The following is a 21,211-nucleotide window of genomic DNA, read 5'->3' on the forward strand; positions in this document are numbered from 1 at the left end:
GCTTACCTCCCACCCCACCCCCACCCTTCAACCTCATGGAAACTGTTTCCCTTCCCATCCTTCCATCCCCCTCTCTCATTCTGCCAGAGACTCCCTCAACTTAACTTACTCGCTCTCCCAGGGGCATTTGCATTTAACAAAACCAGGGAGCACAACTGCCCAGAGGAGGGGCTCATTAATGGTTCCCCTTCTGGCCCTCTGACATCACAAAGAGCAAAGCTTCCATTGGTGGGTGGGTGAGGTCCGAGGGGGCAAAATGGCCCTCAGGAACTAGACCAGAGAGGAGTCTCCCCAACTCCCAGGCCTAGAGCCTAGTTATAAAATGAGGTTCTATAACCTAGCGTAGTTCACTGTGTTTTTTTAAGTCAAGTTTAAGATATCATTTCCATATGGTAAAATTCAGTCCCTTCTATGGATTTTGACAAATGCATGCAGTCATGTAACCATCATGATTAAGATACAGAAGAGCTCCATCACACCCTAAGTTCTCCAGTGTTCCTACTCCACCCCTGCCCCGGCCCTAGCCCTGAAAACTACTAATTTTTTTGTTCCTGTAGTTTTGCCTTTTCCAATATGTTGAATACAAGCATACCTCCTTTATTGCCCTTCACTATTGCACTTCTCAGATATTGTGGTTTTTGTTTTTTTGTTTTTGTTTTTGTTTTTGTTTTTCACAAATTGAAGGTTTGTGGCAACCATGCACGGGGGAAGTCTATCGGCCCCGCTTTCCCGACAGTGTGTCTGGGTCACATTTTGGTGACTTCACAATATTTCAAACTTTTTCATTATTGTTGTATTTGGTATGGTGATCCGTGATCAGTGATTACAACTCACTGAAAGCTCACATGATGGTTCGCATTTTTAATGAAGGGATATATTGTTTTTGTAGACGGAATGCTATCGCACACTTGATAGCCTACAGTAAGTATAGTGTAAACTTCGTATGCACTGGGAAACCAAAAAGTTCATTTGACTCTCTTTATTGCGATATGCACGTCATTGCAGGGGTCTGGGACCGAACGCAAGATATCTCCGAGGTGTGCCTGTTAATGGAATCCTGCAGCACAAAGCCACCTACCGGAGTCCAGCTCCTTTCACTTAGCCTGGTGCACTTGCGATTCGCCCGTGTTATGACCTATGTCAGCAGTTTGTTTTCATCTCTGAGCGGTGTCCCACTCAATGGATGGCATAACAGTGTGTCTATCCATTCAGCAACGGAAGGACTTTGCTATTGTACTGGTTGTACCCTGTTTCTGGCCATTATGAAAAATGCCATTATAAATATTTGCATACAAGTTTTTGTGGACGTAAGTTTTCATCTCTCTCGGTAAGTATCTAACGGTGGGATTGCGGGGTCATAGGGTAAGTGGATGCTGAACTGTACACTACACTGCTAGACCGTCTTCCACAGGGGCTGCGCCATCTTGCATTCCCAACAAATCAGCAACAAATCAGAGTTTCGGTTGTTCCACATCCTCCCCAGTACTTGGTATGGTCAGCTTTTGGGTTTTAACTTTTTTTTTTGTATCTTAGCTATCCTTAAAGGGATAGAGTGGATTCTCATTATGATTTTAATTTCGTGATTAATGATGTTAAAAATCTTTTCATGTGTTTATTTACCATCCGTATCTCTTCTGCGGTGAAGTGTGTGTTCAAATATTTTGCCCATTTTATTTATTTTTTTTAAGATTTTATTTATTTATATGACAGAGAGAGACACAGCGAGAGAGGGAACACAAGCAGGAGGAGCAGGAGAGGGAGAAGCAGGCTTCCCGCCAAACAGGGAGCCCGATGCGGGGCTCGATCCCCATGACCTGAGCCAAAGGCAGACGCTTAATGACTGAGCCACCCAGGCACCTCTATTTTGCCCATTTTAAAAACCAAATTGTTTGTTTTCTTATTATTGAGTTTGGGAAATTTTTAAATATATTCTAAATACAAGTCCTCTCGGTCAGATACAGATTTTGCAAACATTTTTTCCCAGTCTGTGGTTTTTCTTTTCATTTTCTTAAGTGTCTTTTGAAAAACTGGAAGTTTTTAATTTTGTTCGGTCCACTTTGTCCATTTTTCTTCCATGGATCATGCGTCTGTCGTCATAATAAGAAACTTCGCCTAAAAATAAAAAGTTGCTTTAAATAAAACAAAAAAAGAAAGAAAGAAAGAAAAAGAAACTTCACCTAACCCAAGTCACAGAGATTTTTCTCTTGCGTTTTCTTCTTTCATACTTTTAGGTTTTTTTCTTTCATACTTTCTCTTATGTTTTTGTCTTTGATATTTTTTGAGTTAGAAGCCAAAGCTTTTTTTTTTTTCATTATGGATGTCCAAATTTTCCAGCACCATTTTTGTTTAAAAAGACTATCCTTTCCCCATGGAATTCCCTTTGCATTTTTCAAAATGCAGCTGAGTGTGCATGGGGCGGGGGGTATCTCCCACACTGTCTACCGTGCCCACTATCATCAATGTCTGGCCTTCCATTCCTTCTACTGCCTCCATTACCATAGCTTCATCGTAATTCTTGAAAGCAGAGAGCACGAGTCCACCTCTTGCGCTGTCTTCCCCCAAGTCCCTTCTCTCTGCGGGGGTCTTTCAGACCAGGAGGCAGAGGCTGACAAAGCTCTGGGGCCCTGACGTGGCCTCTCAGGCCCTGTGATGCCATCCCCGCCAGGTCCTCTCCCGTTCCGCTACCTCTAGAAATGCTGCGGTGCTTCTATGCTCTGCTTTCACCAGCATGGCAGGCCTCCAAGCCTTTGCCCACACTGTCAACTCTGCCCACCCTCCCCCCCGGCACGGACCCCTTTTCTTCCTCCTGGTTAAGTGGGATCATCCTTCAAGGCTCAGCCAAGCTCATTCACCTGCAGGATACCTACTCTGACTTCCCAGGCTGGCTAAGTACCAATTCTCTGCTTCCGCGCTCTCCACCCGCACACTTCCCTCTATCTGAGCATCTACCACATTGAATCAAAAGACGCACGAAAATACTCTTCTGCTACCGCCAACCCCCCAGGGCACATGATGTGTCTGCTCTAGCTACTCCTCCCAGTGCCCAGCCCAGGGACTGGCACAAAGTTGGTGCCAACCCACGGCTCTTGAATGAACAGAATTGACGGCAGAATTTCCCCAGGGCCCCATAACAGTGGCAGCAGGAAGAGGCCATGCTCATGGCCCAGCCTGGAGAACTGACAAGCTCTCCAGCTATTTTCTCCTCCTCTTTTCTGGCATTCTCAGAGACCTCAAGAGCCTCGGATATATTGAAGGATGCTCGGGAAATTCTGGCTCCTGAGAGACAAGGAACTTTTCCTAAAGAATAAGGATCTTATGAGGGACCTCGAGGAGAACAAATGTGGCCTCCTCCAAAGGCTCCCGCACAAGCAATGCAGCCTAGTGGCCAGAGTATGGGCCAGAGCTAGCTGCCCAGGGCTGAAGTCAGAGTACCTGAGCCACCGCTGCAAGTGACTTCCCTTCTCTAGGCCTCATCTGGAAAATGGGAGTAATCCAAGTACCTCTTCTTTGGGTTGCTATAGGGATTACATGAGTCAATACATGTATAAATATATACATGCACATACTTAAATATACACTTACTATAAACAAATAGAACATAAAACCCAATCAACTTGAGTTGTTCTCATTCCTTGGGGGTTGAGATACCCTTGATGTCCACTGCTATCAGGAAAATACGTGAGCACAGCTTCTCCCCCTACTCAGGCAGGGGCTAAGGCCTTCAACTCCCCATTGCAAGACTGCTGCACCCAGGAGCCATGTACTGGGGAACAACCAGCACCAGGAACAGGCGACGCCTGTCTCAGTGTCCCTGTGGGCCCCTCAGGCACCCAGGGAATCCTGCCTGCTGAGGCCAGGGCTGGGTATTCATACCTAGATGCCCCAGAGTCCTCAGACAGTAATGTGCCAGTGACATTGCAAGACTGGAGCTATGGGACCCTTTGCCCTGCAGAGAAGAAGCCCACTTGCAAAAGGACCCTGGGAAGCAGAGCCCTGCTTGCCCATGAGGGTGGGTCCCCTGAGAAAGGGGTCAAGAGAGTACCCAGAGCACCACTGATTTTACTCCAGGGAAGAGCAAGAAAATTCTCTGAACAGGAGAGGTACTGAGGTGCAGAGGGAGAGCAGGGGAAGGGCAGGGAGGCAGAAGGGGGTTTAAGCCCTAGAGCCCTTTCCCTGTGTGAGCCACGTAACTTCCCTAACCTCAGGCTCCTCATCCCACCTTGGAGGAGAGTGCCACCCCTCCGCCGGGGTCACCTGCTGCTGTTCCCCCTGGCAAAGGGGAGAGCAGGGGAGGCCCCTGGGGCATCCAGCCTTTTCTGTCCAGGTCCCAGGCCACTGTTCTGGCTGTGGGCTTGGCCCAGGGTAGGAGCCCCAGTCAATACAAAGGGCCCTCTAGGGAACAAAGAACCAGGAGGAGGAAAACAACCTCTAGGGCTTGGAGAGGCTGTCTATGCCCCGCCCCCCAGCCCCTCACTCCCGGGCCACTGGAGCTGGGCCTGGCTCACAGCCCTGGAGGGAAGGAACCCGCTCCTTCTTGCCCCATCGCTCCTGGCTGGGCTTCCTGGTACCTTGGGCCCTCTCCTCACAGCACCTCCCAGCGCCAGCAGAACTGAGGAGGGCAGCGGGGGGTCAGGAGGCTGCTGGGCTGGGTGCCTCTCCATGCAGGGCAGGGAGGGGTGGGTGGACAGCCCTTGGCCAAAGCCTCGGGGAGGAGGGCAGAGCATTCTTTTGAGTCCATTCAGCCACTTAGCTATTTCCTGCCCTGCTCCAGCACCCGGCATGCTCCACCTGCTCTTACTTAACCATTTCCTGTTTACTGCCTGCCTCCTGCAGCCTCTAAGCTCCAGCAACACTCAGCAGCCCAGCAAGAGCTCCCCGGATGGATGCCTGGACAGAACAGGGCCAGACCATGCTCTCTGGGAGGGGCACCCGGTCCTTCCTTCCAGGCACCTGACCGACCCCAGCGCTAGGGAGCACGGGCCCTGGAGGAGGAAGAGGACCTTCTGGGGCCCAGGCTGACTCATGGCAGCATGAGTCACCCCTCCCAGGAATCAGTCGCATCCTCTGGTAGCCTCCTCTTTCCTAGCGGCCCAAAGCCTCTCTCCTGGTCTCCCCTACTCATACCCATACAGTTCTGGAAGACACGAGAGCCCCTGTGGTCTTTTTCACTTAGAAAGTTCCTCTATGATGCTGAATTCTTACAAGAGAAATCTTTGGGGGTGTTCCAGTTACCGATTTGGGGGCCAAGGACTTGGTCCCAATCTCAGCATTACCCCTTTTACCTACAAGACTTGGGTAAGTTACGGACCTCAGCTGGGGTTTTTTTTCCAAGGAGTAACAGTAGCTGTTTCATAGCTTGTTGTGACAATGATACCATGTGGTATGTGTGAAAGTTCCAGGTACAAAATAAGCAATCAATTGCATGGTGGTGAATAATGTTATCCTATAGGGGATGAAAGAAAATAAAATGTTCCTTCATGTATAGTGTTTTTGGAAAAATGGGAGGAAAGCCCTTGCTTCCTGGCCCTTCTGAAACTATGGGCTGATAGAAATGCGCCCCCCTCCCCGGGCCTGAATTGTGGAGGTGGGGATGCGCGGAGGACCGTGAGGAGCACGGTGAGGGCAGGGAGACGCTGGTGGCTCCCTGTGGGGACCCGCAGGGGCAGGTTGGCCTGCATAGGCCGCACGTGCGCCCTAAGAACAAGTCATCCCCCAGACAAATGAAAACCTGCTCAAGCCTACCTCTCAAACATGAGGCCCCTATCCCAGCCAGCCCCAGCCTCTTTTCTCTAAAGGAGGGTTTTTCAACTTTGGTGCTGTGGACAACTGTGGGTCAAATAATACTTTGTCGTGGGGGCTGTCCTGTGCATTTGCGGGATGTTTAGCAGCATCCCCAGCCTCCACATCCTGAATGCCAGCAGCTCTCCCCTCCCCCTGCCAGTTGTGACAACCAAAAACACCTCCAGACATTGCCAAATGCCCCAGGCAGGTGAGGGTGAAGAGAGGAAATCACCCTGCCTCGTTGAGAACCACTGCTGTAAAGAAAGGCTATGGACAGTAGAAGGGGGCCCCTTGGTCTCCCCCAGGCCCATTCCCCATCTCCCTACATTCTCCTGGGCCTTTCTCTCCCCGCTCACCCCACCCCCAGGCCTGGCTGGGCTAGCTGCCCCAACATTCACTGGGAGAAGCCATGCCAGTTCCCCAGCAAACGAGCCACCCAGAGTCGGCCTCCATGCGCAGGCAGCCCACTGCATCTCGGGAAGGCAGGCTGGCCAGCTGGTGGCAATTAGCAGAGGGCTGACTCAGCAGGAAAGGCCAGGGAGCGGTCAGTGGAGGAGTCTGGGGGATAAAGGAGGAACCCAGTGCCTCCGAGATGAGCCAGAAAAGGCGGGTGTGAGGCTGAAACAAGCCACAGGTAGTGTGCATGGGCACTGACCCGGGTACTTCCTGCTTGGTCAGCAGCCCACCTCTGGGGAGGCCACTGGAAGCCGAAAGGGAAGCCAAAGCCCTGGTTGTAGGCATTGTCTCCCAGAGACCTCCAGGTCCAGCCAGGCTAGACCCCAAACATTCAGTGGGCGCAGGCTGGGTCAGGGAGCAATTGTGGAGACTTGCACAGGGCCGGGAGCTGGGAACACAAAGCTTCCAGAGCAAGAGGTTTTGTAAGCACTCTCTCCAGCAAAGGGACAGAAGAGAGCCCTAAGAAGAAGGCACCAAAGGGGAAAACAGGCAGGCTTCATGGGAGAGATGACTTTGGGGCAAGTTTTGTCCCCTAAGGAGTTCTCCAGACAGAGGAGTTGATGGAAGAAGGACATTCAGAGAAAGGGTACACAGTCCATGCACAGGCCAGGGCTGCCAAAAGAACGGGGAAAGGCTGCCGGTCTGTGGGGCTGGGGTAGGACCCCTAATGCACATCGCGGTTTAGCTCTTGGGCAATAAGGTATGAGGGTAAAGTGAGCCTGTGAGTCTTTCCCATGGCAAAGTGGCTGGCACGGTGAGGATGAACGGGCAGTTTGCACATTGCCTCCCCCCACCCCATTCTCACCATTGAAGTTCAGGTCACCTTGATGCCAAGGTCAAGCCATCCAGGTGTGAGCAAGCTATAGCCATTGTTCCTGCAAGAGACGTGAGCCCAAGTACACCTTGGCCTTGGTCAGTCCCCCAGGGAAGACACTGAGACAGACACACACCCACTCTGCCCGTGGGAGGAAGAGGTAGCAGTCACTTGGCCTAAGACCTGCGGGCAGCAGGCAGGAAATGGTGTGTTTGAGTTAGGGTTTGAACACCTTGCATTCACAGAGTACTGATCTCATGCTGGGGGGGGTGGGGGGAGTTTATGTTCTCCCTCCTCACTGGGGTCACACCTGTCCTCCAGGCCATTCTGGAAAGTCACCCTTGCTGTAAGCCCAGCCCTCAATCACCCCAGGGTAGGGAGAAGATCAGATAGAGCCAGGTACCCAGATCCCTGCCCCTGCTGGAGGAGCCTCCTCCCTCTTGCCCTGCCCCTGTGGATCTGTCCCGTCCCACCCAGTCCCAGGAAAGGGCTGGAACAGTTGCCATCTTCAACATGTCTGGGCCTCTCCTTTCTTGCCCAGGTAGCTCTTCTGGGAAAACCTAGAACAGCTGAGTGGGCTTTTCAGGATTGGCTTGGCGCCAGGGCCAAAGCAAGGGATGAGCTGGTCACGCAGCAACAATCTCACGTGCTGCTGAAGTACTTTTCTTTAGAGGATCTCAAAACATTTTACAAGAAATAGGAGTTGTCTCAGCTGCAGGAGGACCCACAGAAGAAGGGTCAGCTTTGGCAATGGAATGGATCTTTAAGAGACGGGCTCCAAGGGAAACAAAACAATAGAATGCAAGGCTGAAATTGCATCCCTAATAAATATTATCTGAGGTTAAAACAGGAGTTCATTTTCTGTGGAAACCTATATAAACCAAATAAGCAACAGTGGTGTGTGTGTGTGTGTGTGTGTTGCAGAGAGGTAGCTTCCCACCTCTCTACCCTTCTGGATCTTTCCCTCCTATCCTTAGGAACCAGCTCTTCCAGGAAGCCTTCCCATCACAAAGCTCCTTCCACTGAGTCTGATGCCCAGAAGATCGCATTACTTCCTTGGATTTACATCCAGAGCTCTCCTTTCTCCAAAGGCCCCATTATCTGTACTTTTCGCTCTGTCTTTATTAACACACTGCCTGGGTTGTGAGCTATTTCCCCCAAGAAATTGGGTTGCCAGATTGAGCAAGTAGAAATACAAAACTCCCAGTGAAATTTGAATTTTAAATAAACAACAAAATTCACTAGGATAAGTATATCCCCTATAATATTTGGAACATACTTATACTAAAAATTTATTTGTTGTTTATCTGAAATCCAAATTTAACTGGACATCCTATATTTTCTTGAGCAACCCAACAAAACAAACACAAGCTCTTGTCAGGTGCTTTGTATCTCCCTTGGGCTATGACACTCAGAGGAGTTCCTCAGGACCTGAGGAATCAATCCAGATTGATTCCTTTTTTATTGAATAGAGAATCCCTAGCTTTCATCTGCTGTTGGTCCCAAGACCCAGAGTCCATTTGGCCCAGTCTAAAAAACCGTAACTGTAACAAGCTCACGGCTGGCCACCTATGAGAATACCTCTTCCTTCACTTCCTCATTTTCTCTTTAAAATAATTTGTCCTCAAGACTACACTGGCAGCAGACAGATTTCGGGTAACAAAACGGAGTGTTTTTCTCTAACCAAAGGAGGCAGAAGCTCTGGAGCTGACCTACCTGGTATCAAAGTTCAGGTCAACTGCACAGTGGCTGTGAGGCCTCAAGCAACAAGTTAGCATCACTGGATCTCACTGTAGTGAAGATTAAGTGAGACTGTGCTTGCAAGTTGGCAAGTCACCAACTCTCATATGGAAAGCACCAATAGATGTGAGCTGATGTTGTCAGGGATTATCTAAGACTCTCTGTGGCCGTTGGCAACAGCACAGTCTCCTTTTGAGGGCTCTTTCAATAGCTGCTAAGCTGTCAGGGTGAAACCCAAAATGGTGGTCATGTGCAAATCTGCATAAGCAACAAAGCTACGGCAGAGTCACAGAGGAAGGTCACCCAGGGGAGAAGGGATATTTCTGGGGGGATGTCCCCCCTTAGGTGAGGGGCATAAGACATACGGTGGCTCCCTCTAAGAATGCAATCTGTCCCCACTTCTCCAATTGCATTGCAAACCATTACCTTCCTTTATGAAACTCCATAGAATGGGTCTTAACATCTCTAACAATGGTAAGGGCTGCTTTCTCCCTGTAATGAAACAGTCAACAGTCTCCAGCCCCCACTGGATGTGGAAAGAAGAAGAGCTACCATTGGCCTCCTCAGGACTCTCAGGGTGAGAAACAAGACCTCTTAGGAGACACCTCCCACACCCAGATCCTTACTCAGCCTGCTGACCCAACCTTAGCCTCCTAGACCTTCATCCGCTCCTAAACCTCAGCATAGCCCAGAGTCCCTTGGGCTTTTTGAGAGGACTCTAGGTCAATTCAACAAAAGTTGAATCCCTCAAAGGATCAATTTGCTGAATGACAACTCTGAATTCACTAAATTCACTAATTTCACAAAAACTTCTTGAATATTCTCAATGAATATTTTTTCTTAACAGCAATTTTAAGGAATATTCCATTTTTCAAAAACTCAGAGACCTAGAATGATTTAATTTTCATATAAATATATCCTTATGAAATATTTTCTTTTAAGTATGTTATTTAATGAAAATATTTTGCAAGAAATGTATTCATGAGGAATATATTGAATCGAATAAGAATATATTCTTAACGCATAGTTACCGACATATTCAGGCAGAATGCAATCAGATGTTCATAGAGAATATATTCATTGAATATATTTTGGAAGATTACTGTTTAAAACAAGTTTAAAATAAGTTTGCTAAGTTGAAAAATTTGGTCTGCTTCTCAGGAAAGAAAATCAATTTCTCCCTCTTGTCATTTGTTTTCAATTTGATTCTGAGAACTTCTAGAACAGTGGTTCTCAAACATCAATGGGTATTAGAATCATTTCACAGCCTGGCTGAACTTCTCATTCTTGGAGTACTGTTGCAGGGGATTCTGGTCCCAGGTGAGGCAGGCCCGATCAACGTGTTGAAAATAATGTCAAGGTCACCCCACGCCTCACTTTGAGAATCAATTTTAGGGTGATAGGGAAAATGGCTAATCATGAAGGGTTACTATGATATTTTAAAGTAGCATTATTTTTCTTCTTTTCGAGTGCGTTTAAATTACATTTAACACAAACACTAATTTTGTAAAATAATAAAATCCCCAGCATTCCACCAATGTAATACAATTATCTCTTTTGCAAACAGCCTTCAATATCAATGTGTACCTTACAGATCGCCAAAACATACCTGCTTGTTTATATTCTACCTTTTCCATTTACTGCCAAATAAGAAATATTTTCCAACATTCTGCAAAGGCATTCTTAATACCACTTCTAATGGTTGTATCTTGTACCATGTACAGATTTGCTACCATCTCCTCAACTGGCTTTCTAACATTTCATATCTCCTATGTGCTAAGTCGTTTCCCATTTTTAACAGCAGCAAGGATCGTGGAACATGCAGTTTTTTGCTTCTGTTGAAGAATTTCCTTAGAACTCATTCCCAGAACTGGAATCAGTGGTGTGGTGGGCCTCGACAATGAGAACAGAGTAGAATAAGGTCCAAGACCATTCCTGGGATGACGTGAAACATGAATACTGTAATCCCCCACTAATTCACTCTCTTGGAGCCCTAAGAATAAGAGTCAGAGTTAGTTTTACGGGTCAATTTAAGATCAGGTCATTGAAGAAGTTGGACAAGTAGGGATTCCGAGCTTCTTACTGAATCATGGTCTTCTGTATCGGGAAGGCCTGGGACACTGTAAGTATTTAATGTCTTCCAGTATTTGATGCATAATAAAGATACAGCACTTAGCTCATTAACAGCCTGGCATAATTGAATTGCATCATTAACACTCCTTGCCACATCACCCAACATGTCTAGGGAATATCCAGAGGCGTCCCACTGAGTCCCAGGACCTTGGGAAAGGTGGAACCACCTCCCCCAGTTCCCATGCTGCCCTCTCTCCAGTTGCTCTGCCAGTAGAAGTAGGAAGGGAGATCTGGATATAATGAAGACCATTAGCCAGTCTCACTTCCTCTTTAGAGCTGATGTTGTAACAGTGTGCTGAGGAACCAAGGAAAACTCTGGTTGCTCTCCAGATGTGTAACATAAGGAGGTTATTCTGATTTCACTTCCATGGAAACATGAGTTGCTCAACAAATAGTTGTTGATTGAGTAAAAGAATTGATGGCTTTTGCCTAGCCTGATAAACCCTTGGGCTCCCTGTTCCCCGGGCTGCCTTTCCTTGATGTGCTCTGTAGGGGGCGCTCTCACTGCAGCCTTCCCTGCGGTGAACACCTGGGATGCCGGCGGCTGTGTCTTCCTCCCTGGCATTGCTGACCTTGGCTTTATGTATCTCCTGGATCTGACCTCTTGGAAGCTGTCAACAATGCTCACCCTCAGCAGGTTTTCTGAGCCTGACAAAAGGCAGACGGATGGGCGCACCAAAGCATAAACTGTGTGCACTACATTTACTAGCTGGTTGACCACTCCAGCAGCTCCTGAGTCCCACTTTCCTGAGGCATCACGGGAGCATCCTCTGCCTGGATGCTGGAGCCCTGGGTCTCCCTCCTTGGCTTCTTCTCTGCCTCTCTCCAGGCTGCTGGAGTTTTCCTCTCTGACTGCCCAAGTCGCATCTCCCTGCAGGTCTTCACCTCCTCCTCTGAGACCCAGCTACCCACCCTGGAAAGCCAGCTTGTACACTCAGAACCAAGGTCGTTCTTCCTTTCCCTCTCCTCTTCCTCCTCCCAGGCCTAGGATATCCTGGAGCCTCATGCAGGACACCCACAGCCCCCACTCTTGTTTTACCACAATCAGGAATCAGTTAAAGGCAGAGCTTTGGTCCCACCAACAGTGGGGGAGCCACCTGCCTTCCCCTTTCTGCTTCCCTCTCCTGGGATTCTGAATCCATGGTACACAGTGAAGAAGAGTGCTTCCTGCCCCGGCCCAGCTGTCAGATGAGCTGGAGAGGGCAGCCTCCATCCAGTTGGCCCAGGTTGAGGTGCAGACAGTCATACACCTCCTAGTTCCCACGCTCAGGCAGCAGGCCTCAAGCAGAACTGGTTTCATAATCTCACCTCTGCCAGTGCTTTTTGCTAATGATCTACCATTTGGTTCCCACATCACAATCATAGTATTTATCTATGCAAAACAGCACCTCATTAGAAAAAAGAAAGAAACACACCACCATTGGCCCAACCCCTCATTAGAGTATAATGCACAGGCTCTGGGCACACCCAGGGTGGAACCAGCACCAGACTGGCTGCGTTTGGGGCTTCGAGGCCTCCTTGGTGCTCCTCATACCGGCTCTGTCTCCACCCTCACCTCGTTCCCCGAGTTTGTTGTGCAGCTCCTCAGATCTGTGCAGTAGGAGATGACAGAGGAACCTTTTGGGACCAAGAGATGGGTCCACTGGGGGCTCCTCTCTTCCAAGGGGCCTTCTCCCCTGCAATGTTAGCTCTACTTAAACCCCTTCTTATTGTCGTCAGCCCAGTTTGTACAGTGATTTTGCTGACCACTGACCTATGTTTACCTTTGTTTCTCATTAGAATGAAAGCTCCAGGAGAACAGGAACATGTCTATTTTTTAGGGCCTAACCCAGTGCTTGGCACATATAGGTCCCCATTAACTATTTGCAGAATGCCTGATGTAATTTTTGACTTCATAATAATGAATTCCATGATTGTTTCTCTGCCAAAGTGCTTTCCTCTAGTCTCACTGGAAGTACACCCCTTTCTGGTTCCTTAAACAATCCTTTCAGTCCTTAATGCCCCAGGTATTAGAAATAGTAGTTTAAATTCCTCCATTTTCAACAATAATCTAATGCTCTGGAGATTGTCTTGAGTGATCTGAGTTTAGTGTGCAATATTTAAGATATACAGTAAGGAAATCAAGAAAAATATCCATGCACTCACCAACCAAAAAACAAAAAACAAAAAAAAACCCAAACCCGAAAGCCTTACTATTACAACTGAAGCCCCCAACAATCTTTACGCCACTCACCCCTCCCCCTTCTTCCCCATCTGAGGAATCTATATCCCAAATTTGGTGACCATCGGAATTTTTTACAGTCAACAAAAATTATGTTTACCATCAGATAAATGACTAACACTATTTTCCTTCTGAGGCCATTTTTCCTGCCATTTGGGTTTAGGTGTGAATGTGGACAGGACAGAATACAGTATGACCTGCAAGCTGGGGTCAGACTTGTGTTCTCAGGCTCACTCCACTCATGTGCCACACCTCCTCTGAGCCCCAGTGTCCCTGTCTGCAAGATGGCGGTTATAATACCACTTCTCAGAGCGTGCGGCTGGACGAGATAGATGTAGAATGCTTGCAGCATCAGGAAGAGAGGCGCTAGATAACCCCACGGGGGCAGGTAGTACACGCAGCGGGTACCCAAAGCAGATTTCTCATGACCAAGAAGAACGTGCTGAGCGCTCTAACACAGCTCCATGGGAAGGCCTCCCATCAGTGCTTGTAGAATCTTAGAGCTGTGTCACTAGACAGCTTCACCTTTGGGCCACAGGGGACTCATCTTATAATAGAATCAGTGATCTCTCACCTCACTGCGCCTGGACCTTTCCTCTCTCCCTTCCTGCCTTCCTGTGAACCAGGGCCGTGGGGCCTCTGCAGCAAGCCCCTGTGGGATGGCAGGGATCAGGCCAGCTGTACTGGGGGGAAATGGGAAGGCAGGGAGAGAGGTCCATCTGCAACAGTCCTCGGCAGTAACGTCCCAGCGGCAGCAGTGTCTGTGAGGTCCATGTGAATGTACCAAGAAACCAGGCCATGGGGATCTACAAAGTTTAAGCCTCCCTGCTCCCAGGACCCTGAGAGAGAGAGAGAGAAGATCAAAAAAACCCCAAAAAACACTAAGGTGACATCAAAATCCAAGCATAAAAAGTAGATCGTTCCCACCCACAGCCATCTACCCACATTTGTACCAGAAGGCTTCAAGTGTGGGGACCCTGTAGGGTGAAGCAGAGTGTAATTTGTCTGGCTGGCCCACAAGACTCCAGAAGGCAAACGATGGGAGAGGCAGGATAGTGAGCGGACAGAGGCCGCAGACAGCTTTGTCCAAGATGGCGGCCGCTGACTGAAGCACAGGAGGCCCCCGAGGTGTGTGACCGTGTGGTGGAAGAAAGTGGCAAGCTTGGTGGGTAAAACAGTTTACTAACACAGATGTTATCTCTGGTGGAGAAGAAGTTACTGTCATCGGAAAATATTCCCACATGTGCTAAGTGCACTCGGCACTCAAGCGAGAAAGGTGATTCAGAAGAGCTGGTGCTGCAGACAAGAGCAAGTATGGCAGCAGCTTCTGGCTCCCTTCCTTGGACGCTCCAGGATTCGCTGCGAGTTCCAGGCATCCATCCTGTGGCTAGTACCCAAGACAGCTCTCAAGGCAGACAGGGCTCCAAGAGAAATCCCAAAGAGGCGCTCTGCTGGGAGAAACTCCAACGTGAATGTCAGGAGCAGCAGACGAGAACAGGGAGGGTTGGGATTGTAAAGCCAGGCCACTGCTGGGAGCCCTCCCAGTGGCAGAGCGGGGAGGGCCGCTGGTGGTGGCTGGGAGCTGAGCTCCAGACCTAGCTCAGCCACTTCCCATCTGTGGAACCGTGGGCAAGTCATTTCTTCTCTCTGGACCTCAGTTTCCTCATATGTACCACAAAGGGATTGGGCTAGGTTGCCTCTAGGGTCCCACTGCATTAACATCCTAAGGACAGTATCAAGGGACAAGGAAGAGCCGGACACTGGGATATCCCTAAATGGAACACTCAGAGCCACCTGAACAGAATACAGTGCAGAATTAGAACCCTCATTGTACCAACAAGCGGGAAGACTGTCCTACCACCAACAGCCCCGCCTGCCACAGCCGCACACAGCATCCTGACCTCATGGCCCTGATGGTCAGAGTGTGAGCCAATGGGCTACAAGTTGGGCAACCCAATTCTGGATCCAGTGCCTCTGCCGGCTGTGTGACTTCAGGCAAGGCACTTATCTTTTCGCCATGCATGTTTCATCTCTAATAATCTCCGCCCCTCCTGCCACCTGAGGAAGCTGTGAGAATTCACTGAGTAATGCCCGGAAAACACTTAGCTTGCAAGGGGAGAAGAGTCCCACATAAGTAGGAGATGGTGCTGATTGTTGTGACAGCTGCTGAGCTCCCTGACCTTGTCCTCAGCCCTTTGTGTGCTGCTGACGGAAACTAACCTGTTGTGAGTCACCGTGATCTTGTTCTCAAGGTTGGTTCACAGAATTCCCCTTGAGCATCATGTTCATGTCTAGCCCCATGGCCAAGTGACAAGACATCGGAGAACAAGCCTGAGAAAACATGATGCCACAATTTCCCTGACACCTGATTCCACTTTGCCTTTTACCCACTGGACTAAATGCTTCATAAGGGCAGGGATATCTGGGCCACCATGTTGCCGAAGTGCAGGGGGCATCATTTGCTAGCTTTTAGTTGGCACTCGATAAAACTTTGTTGAGCGGGGTGCTGGCTGGCTCAGTTGGTAGAGCGTGTCTCTTGATTTCAGGGTTATGAGCTGGAGCCTCATGTTGGGTGTGGAGCCTACTTAAAAAAAATTTTTTTAAACACGAAAAATTTTTTTAAACACTTTTCTTTAAAAGATTTTATTTATTTATTTGTCAGAGAGAGAGCAAGTGAGCACAAGCAGGGGGACCGGCAGGCAGAGGGAGAAGCAGGCTTCCTGCTGAGCAGGGAGCCCGATGTGGGACTCCACCCCAAGACCCTGGGATCATGACCTGAGCTGAAGGCAGACGCTTAACCGACTGATCCACGCAGGCGTCCCCCAAAAAATTTTTAATAAAGAGATAAATAAGCTTTTGTTGAATGAATGAATGGATGGATGGATGGTACAAACTTCCTTTTAGTGAAAGGATGTATATTAATATTTTTAAATGCCCACCCTGTGCCAGGAGCATTTTATATTTTTATTTCACTTATTCCTCTCGGCAACCCTATGGAATCAAAATGATTCTCCCATTTCATGGTTGGGCTAACTGAGGCTCACGTATTATGTAGTTTGCCAAGGTCTCACACCATGTTAAGTGGTAGATGTAGAATATGAAGCCCCAGGACTATCTAGCTGGGTTCCAGCCACAGTTCCTTGAATATGGGTATGGGAAGTAGGCAATCTCCTTGAGCCAAGATAAACTGAGACACCTTCTTCAACAGGTATTTCAACTGGACCAACCAAGCAAACAAGTACAAATGGCCCAGACAGGCTTGGGCTGCCTTAAATCCTATAGGACTTGGCTTGGTCTGTCATGGACCAGTAGGGTAATAGCGTGGGAACAATGTTGCCTGTGATCATTAACAAGGCTCTAAGGCAGGCCCCAAGGTTGCCTGCTGCTCCTTGAAAAAAAGCCCAAGTTTTAGGAGGTTGTCAAAACTTTCGGGGGAGCCAATGGAACTTGAGCTATCCCTCCTCCCCTTTTTTCTGCCTATTTTTACCCCTACCTTCCCATCACATCCCTACACCCCAAATTGCTGCTACAAGGTATCCCCCCAAATACACAGGCACACAGTGTCTATTCTCCTTTACCAATAAAACTCCTTGGCTCCTAGAAGACCGGTGACACTGAGGAGTGAGAACATGGCCACTATGAATTCTATCAAGAGCACCGGGTGTTGCTTTGTCTCAACATCACTAAAACTCAAGAGTACAGGAAGTAACCTTTATTCTCTACTCCCCACTGGGACATTTTCCTAGGGTGTATGGTACTGGCATACCTCCCCAGCCCTGTGGATTGACCAGACTCAGCCCCTCCATTCCTGAACTTTGTTAACCTTCATTGGTCCTTTGATATAGGAACAATAATCTCTGGTCTGATAGCAGAAGGAACTTGGGCTTTTTTAAAAAAAACCTACAATGGGCTGTTTGAGTGAGCAGTCTTTAAAAAAAGCTCATGAGAAGTACATATTTACTCAGGCCTGTGGCACTTGTAAAGGAATTATTGGCAGTTGAGAGGCACTTCCAGCTGAATGTCTCTCCCCAAATATCTCCCCAAATATGGTGACTCCCCCTCACCTGGGGCCCCATAATTGCCAGGTGCCCTGTCAGTCGGCCAATTGCTCAAGGCTTCCCTAACTGTAGGGTGCTGGGACTGGGTGAGTTCATTGAATTCTTCTTGTTCTTCCCAGAGATCCACCTTAGTCATCTCTTCCAACTCCCAAAAGATGGGGTTTGGTTTTGTTTTTTAAAGTAGTCAGCATTGAGCCCAACATAGGGCTTGAACTCACAACCCTGAGATCAAGACTCAAATGCTAAACCAACTGAGCCTCCCAGGCTCAGTGAGAATCCCAGGGCTCCAGGTGGACACTTCTTCGGCGGTGTCTTTAATAGGAAAACTTCCCCAGAGTTTTGCTCACGAAGACAAGACCTCCGGGACAACTTAACCAATCAGGGGCCAGAGGACCAAGACTTGTTTTTAACCTCGTGAAGCTACATCTCAGCTCTGTCGATTCCTACTGTATTCGTTTGCTAGGGCTGTCATAAAATCTCATAGAATTAAATATATTTACATATTTACTCAGGCCTGTGGCACTTGTAAAGAAATTATTGGCAGTGGACAATGATCTGAGTGGCTTAAAAAATGGAAATTTATTTTCTCACAGTTCTGGGGACCAGAAGTCCAAGATCAAGGTCTTGGTAGGTTTCATCTCTTCTGAGCGCTGTCTCTTTGGCTTGCAAATGGCTGTCTTGTCAGTATGTCCTCACAAGCCCTTTTCTCTGCACATGTCTCCCACCCCCACCCCCTGGGTCTGTGTGTCCAATTTCCTTTTCTTATAAACACACCAGTCAGATTGGATTAGGGCCCTCCCTAATGGCCTCATTTTAACTTAATTACCTCTTTAAAGGCCCTGTCTCCAAACATAGTCACTTTCTGAGGTACGGAGAGATTAGGACTTCAACATACAAATTTTGGCTATAACTCAGCTCCATAATACCTGCCTTAGCTGAATCATGTTCCCATTCTGTGCCTTCATTTTCCTCACCTAGAACCCATTTCCAGGCCAGTGGGCTTTCTGAGGAAGACAGTGTGGTTGTCTGCCTTCAAGAAGATGTGTGTCATGAATGTCAGAGTGGAAAGGAGTAAAGAGCCCCTGTGAGCTGCTGTCCTTGAAAGGCCAGCAGCATCTGCAGAAGAACGCCACCCAGCCAGGGACCGCTCTCTTTGGAATTTCTCCTTACTTTGAAAGGTGTTGTTTGTAGATTTTGATTTAGACACTTCCAGGTGAACTCAGGCCTCTGTCAGTTAAATAAAGGAGACAATTTTCTGTCTCCATAAAATATCTGATGCTATTTAAAAAAAAAAAATTCCAAGGCCTCAGGGATAAAGAATTGAGCTAATCCTGCTATTCTACTCAAGGCATCACCATGCCCACTGCGTTGCCCTCACCCCAAAGGTCACTACACAAATGTGTTTCTAGATGGTCTTTGTTATGTGTATATCCTTACAAAATATATGGTATTATTTTGTGGGGAGTTGTGTTTTTAATTTATGAACAGTATGCGCTAAAGAGCATTTGGTTGCCTGCTTTTTTTTTTTCCCCAGCTCTAGGAAAACTGTCGTATTATGGAATGTGCCTGTAGTTCCCTGCTTCTAAGAGCTGGGAATATTCCATAGTATTTGCCTGCCACAGTTAACTTACCCATTCCCTTGGAAATGGATCATTAACCTGCCACAAACAAGGCTGAAGTGAATATTCTGATGCCCCGTGCCAAGAAATGCTCTGAGTGAGAATCCCAGTAGGGGGTTCTCAGCTCCAGGTGGACGTATCCTCACTACACTGAGACCCTTCCAGATTGCTCTCTGAGATGACTGGACCAAACAGAGCTATTTAATTAGGGGCTTAGTACAGTGCTACTAATTTTATCGACTATTAACAAAAGAATCCTACACTTGTACCTCAGGGTTTAACTCAGCTCTGCCACAGGCTGGCTGTGGGATCTAGTACAAGCCATATCACATGCCTAGGTCTCAGGGTCCTCTTCTGCCACCTGAGTATTCCAGACAAAATCAGCTCCCAGGCCAACGCTAGCCCTTGGAGGAAGGCACCTGAGGGGCAGAAGAGGGGGAAAAGAAACAGCCGTGGACCCCAACTCCTGGCTTTGGAAACCTTAGCAAGTTCCTGAAGAAGAGAGTTTCCTCATCTTTCATGTGGAAATGCCTGTGTAATAGGACTCCTGTGACAACTAAATGAAATGCTCTACACAAAGTACTTGGCACTTTGGGAAGATGTTCAAGCAAATGAGATTTCTTCTCTCTTTCCTTAACTCACATTTCTTTCCCTGTTTTCAGTTGAAGAATCCATCTTTACTCTTCTCTCTCTCTTTCAAATGTAATACACACAAAGGGCACTAATCTTTTTTTTTAATTTTATTGAAATGTAATACACATACCATAAAATTCACCCTTTTTTAAAAAGACTTATTTATTCATTTGAGAGAGAGTGCACGAGTGGGGGGAGGGGCAGAACGAGAAGGAGAGAGAGAGAGAATCTCCAGCAGGATCCCCACTGAGCACAGAGCCTGATGCAGTCTCGATCTCACAACCCCTGGATCACTACCCACTAGAGGCGAAACCAAGAGTCAGACGCTCAACCGACTGAGCCACCCTTCTAAAGTGTACGGCTCAACGGTTTCTACCATATTCACAGAATTTTGCAAACCATCACCACTGTTTAAGAACATTTTCATCCCCCCAGAAAGAAACCCTGTACGCATTAGTAGTCCCTCCTCCTTGCATCCGCTCCCAGCCGCTGGCAACCATTAATCTACTTCCGGTCTACCATCCCAGACATCTCATGTGAATGGAATCATTCAACATATGGCCCTTTGTGACCAGCCTCTTTTACTTCACATGTTTCCAGGATTCATCCATGTTGGAGCAGGTATCAATACTTCATTCCTCTTTACTGCTAAAGAACATTTCACTGGGTAGATACAGCACATTTTGTTTATCCATTCATCAGTTGATGGACATCTGAGTGCTTACCACTTTCGAGCGAGTGTGAGTAAAGCTGCAATGAACATTCACATCCAGATATTTGTGCAGACGGATGTTTTCAGTTCTCTCGAATATATTCCTAGGAGTGGAATTGCTGGCCACAGGGTAGTTCTGTGTTGAACTTTATGAGGAGCTGCCAAACTGTTTTCTAAAAAACCACTTCACAATCCCACCAGCCATCTACAAGGGCTCCAATTCCTGCTCATCCTCACTAACAAAACCCTTGTTATTGTCCTTTTTGTTTTCCTAATGGTTGTGTATGAAGTGGTATCCCACTGTGATTTGAACTGCACTAATCTTAAATTATCAGCTTGATGGATTTTTGCAAATGCATACACCTATGATGAAATCACCACCCAGACTGAGATACAGAACATCTCCTTCATCCCAACTTCCCTTTCCTACCCCCTACCACAGTCATCATAGTTTTGCATCATCATAGATGCCTTTTCTTGTTCTTGAACTTTCTTTAAATGAAATACTCTTTGGGGTCTGGTTTCTTTCATTCAAAAAATGTTGTGGTGTCAGTCATTTCAGTTGTTTTTTTTTTTATTTCCGTGTTGGATTCCATTGCAACCTATTTATCCATTCTCCTATTGGTGGACATTTGTGGTGGGTCCCCATTTGGGGGTGCTATGAATAAAACTGCAAAAGCAGTCTTGTACACATTTCTTTTGGAAAACATATGAACTCCTTTCTCTTAGGTATATCCCTAGGAATGGGATTGCTGGATCATGGGCATTCTAGCTTTTCCAGATGTTGCCAAGCTGTTTCCCAAAGGGGTTGTACCAATTTACACTCCCACCAGCAGTGCGTGAGTTTGCAAGTTGCTCTACATCCTCCCCAGCACTTGAATATCTCATTCTTTTTAAGTTTTAGCCATTCTGATAGATGTGTAATGGTATCTCAGTGTCTCTTTGATTCATATTCCTCCGGTGACTAATTGAACACCTTTGAACAGCTTTGTTCATGGCCTTTAGTTTGAAATTTAGCTAAAGGGATCTGATAGCTAACGCTTA

General features: G+C 47.5%; 2 long non-coding RNA genes across 2 annotated transcripts in view; one reads left to right on the forward strand and one right to left on the reverse strand.

Annotated features, from left to right (window-relative positions):
• Positions 1 to 1,715: 1,715 nt before the first annotated feature.
• LOC141373269 (uncharacterized) overlaps positions 1,716 to 21,211 on the reverse strand; it is a 58,417-nt gene continuing 38,921 nt past the window's right edge. Inside the window, exon 3 of the long non-coding RNA XR_012379052.1 lies at positions 1,716 to 2,112. This is a non-coding gene — a long non-coding RNA (uncharacterized lncRNA). The remainder of the gene's footprint in view (positions 2,113 to 21,211) is intronic.
• Positions 4,900 to 20,923, forward strand: LOC112822261 (uncharacterized). The gene is made up of 3 exons (XR_003207657.2): positions 4,900 to 5,295; positions 18,182 to 18,381; positions 18,738 to 20,923. It is a non-coding gene; the product is annotated as an uncharacterized lncRNA (long non-coding RNA).

This window comes from Callorhinus ursinus, unplaced genomic scaffold, assembly GCF_003265705.2.
Source record: "Callorhinus ursinus isolate GAN/ISIS: 27379988/994484 unplaced genomic scaffold, GSC_fseal_2.0 scaffold8, whole genome shotgun sequence".
Lineage (NCBI taxonomy): Eukaryota > Metazoa > Chordata > Mammalia > Carnivora > Otariidae > Callorhinus > Callorhinus ursinus.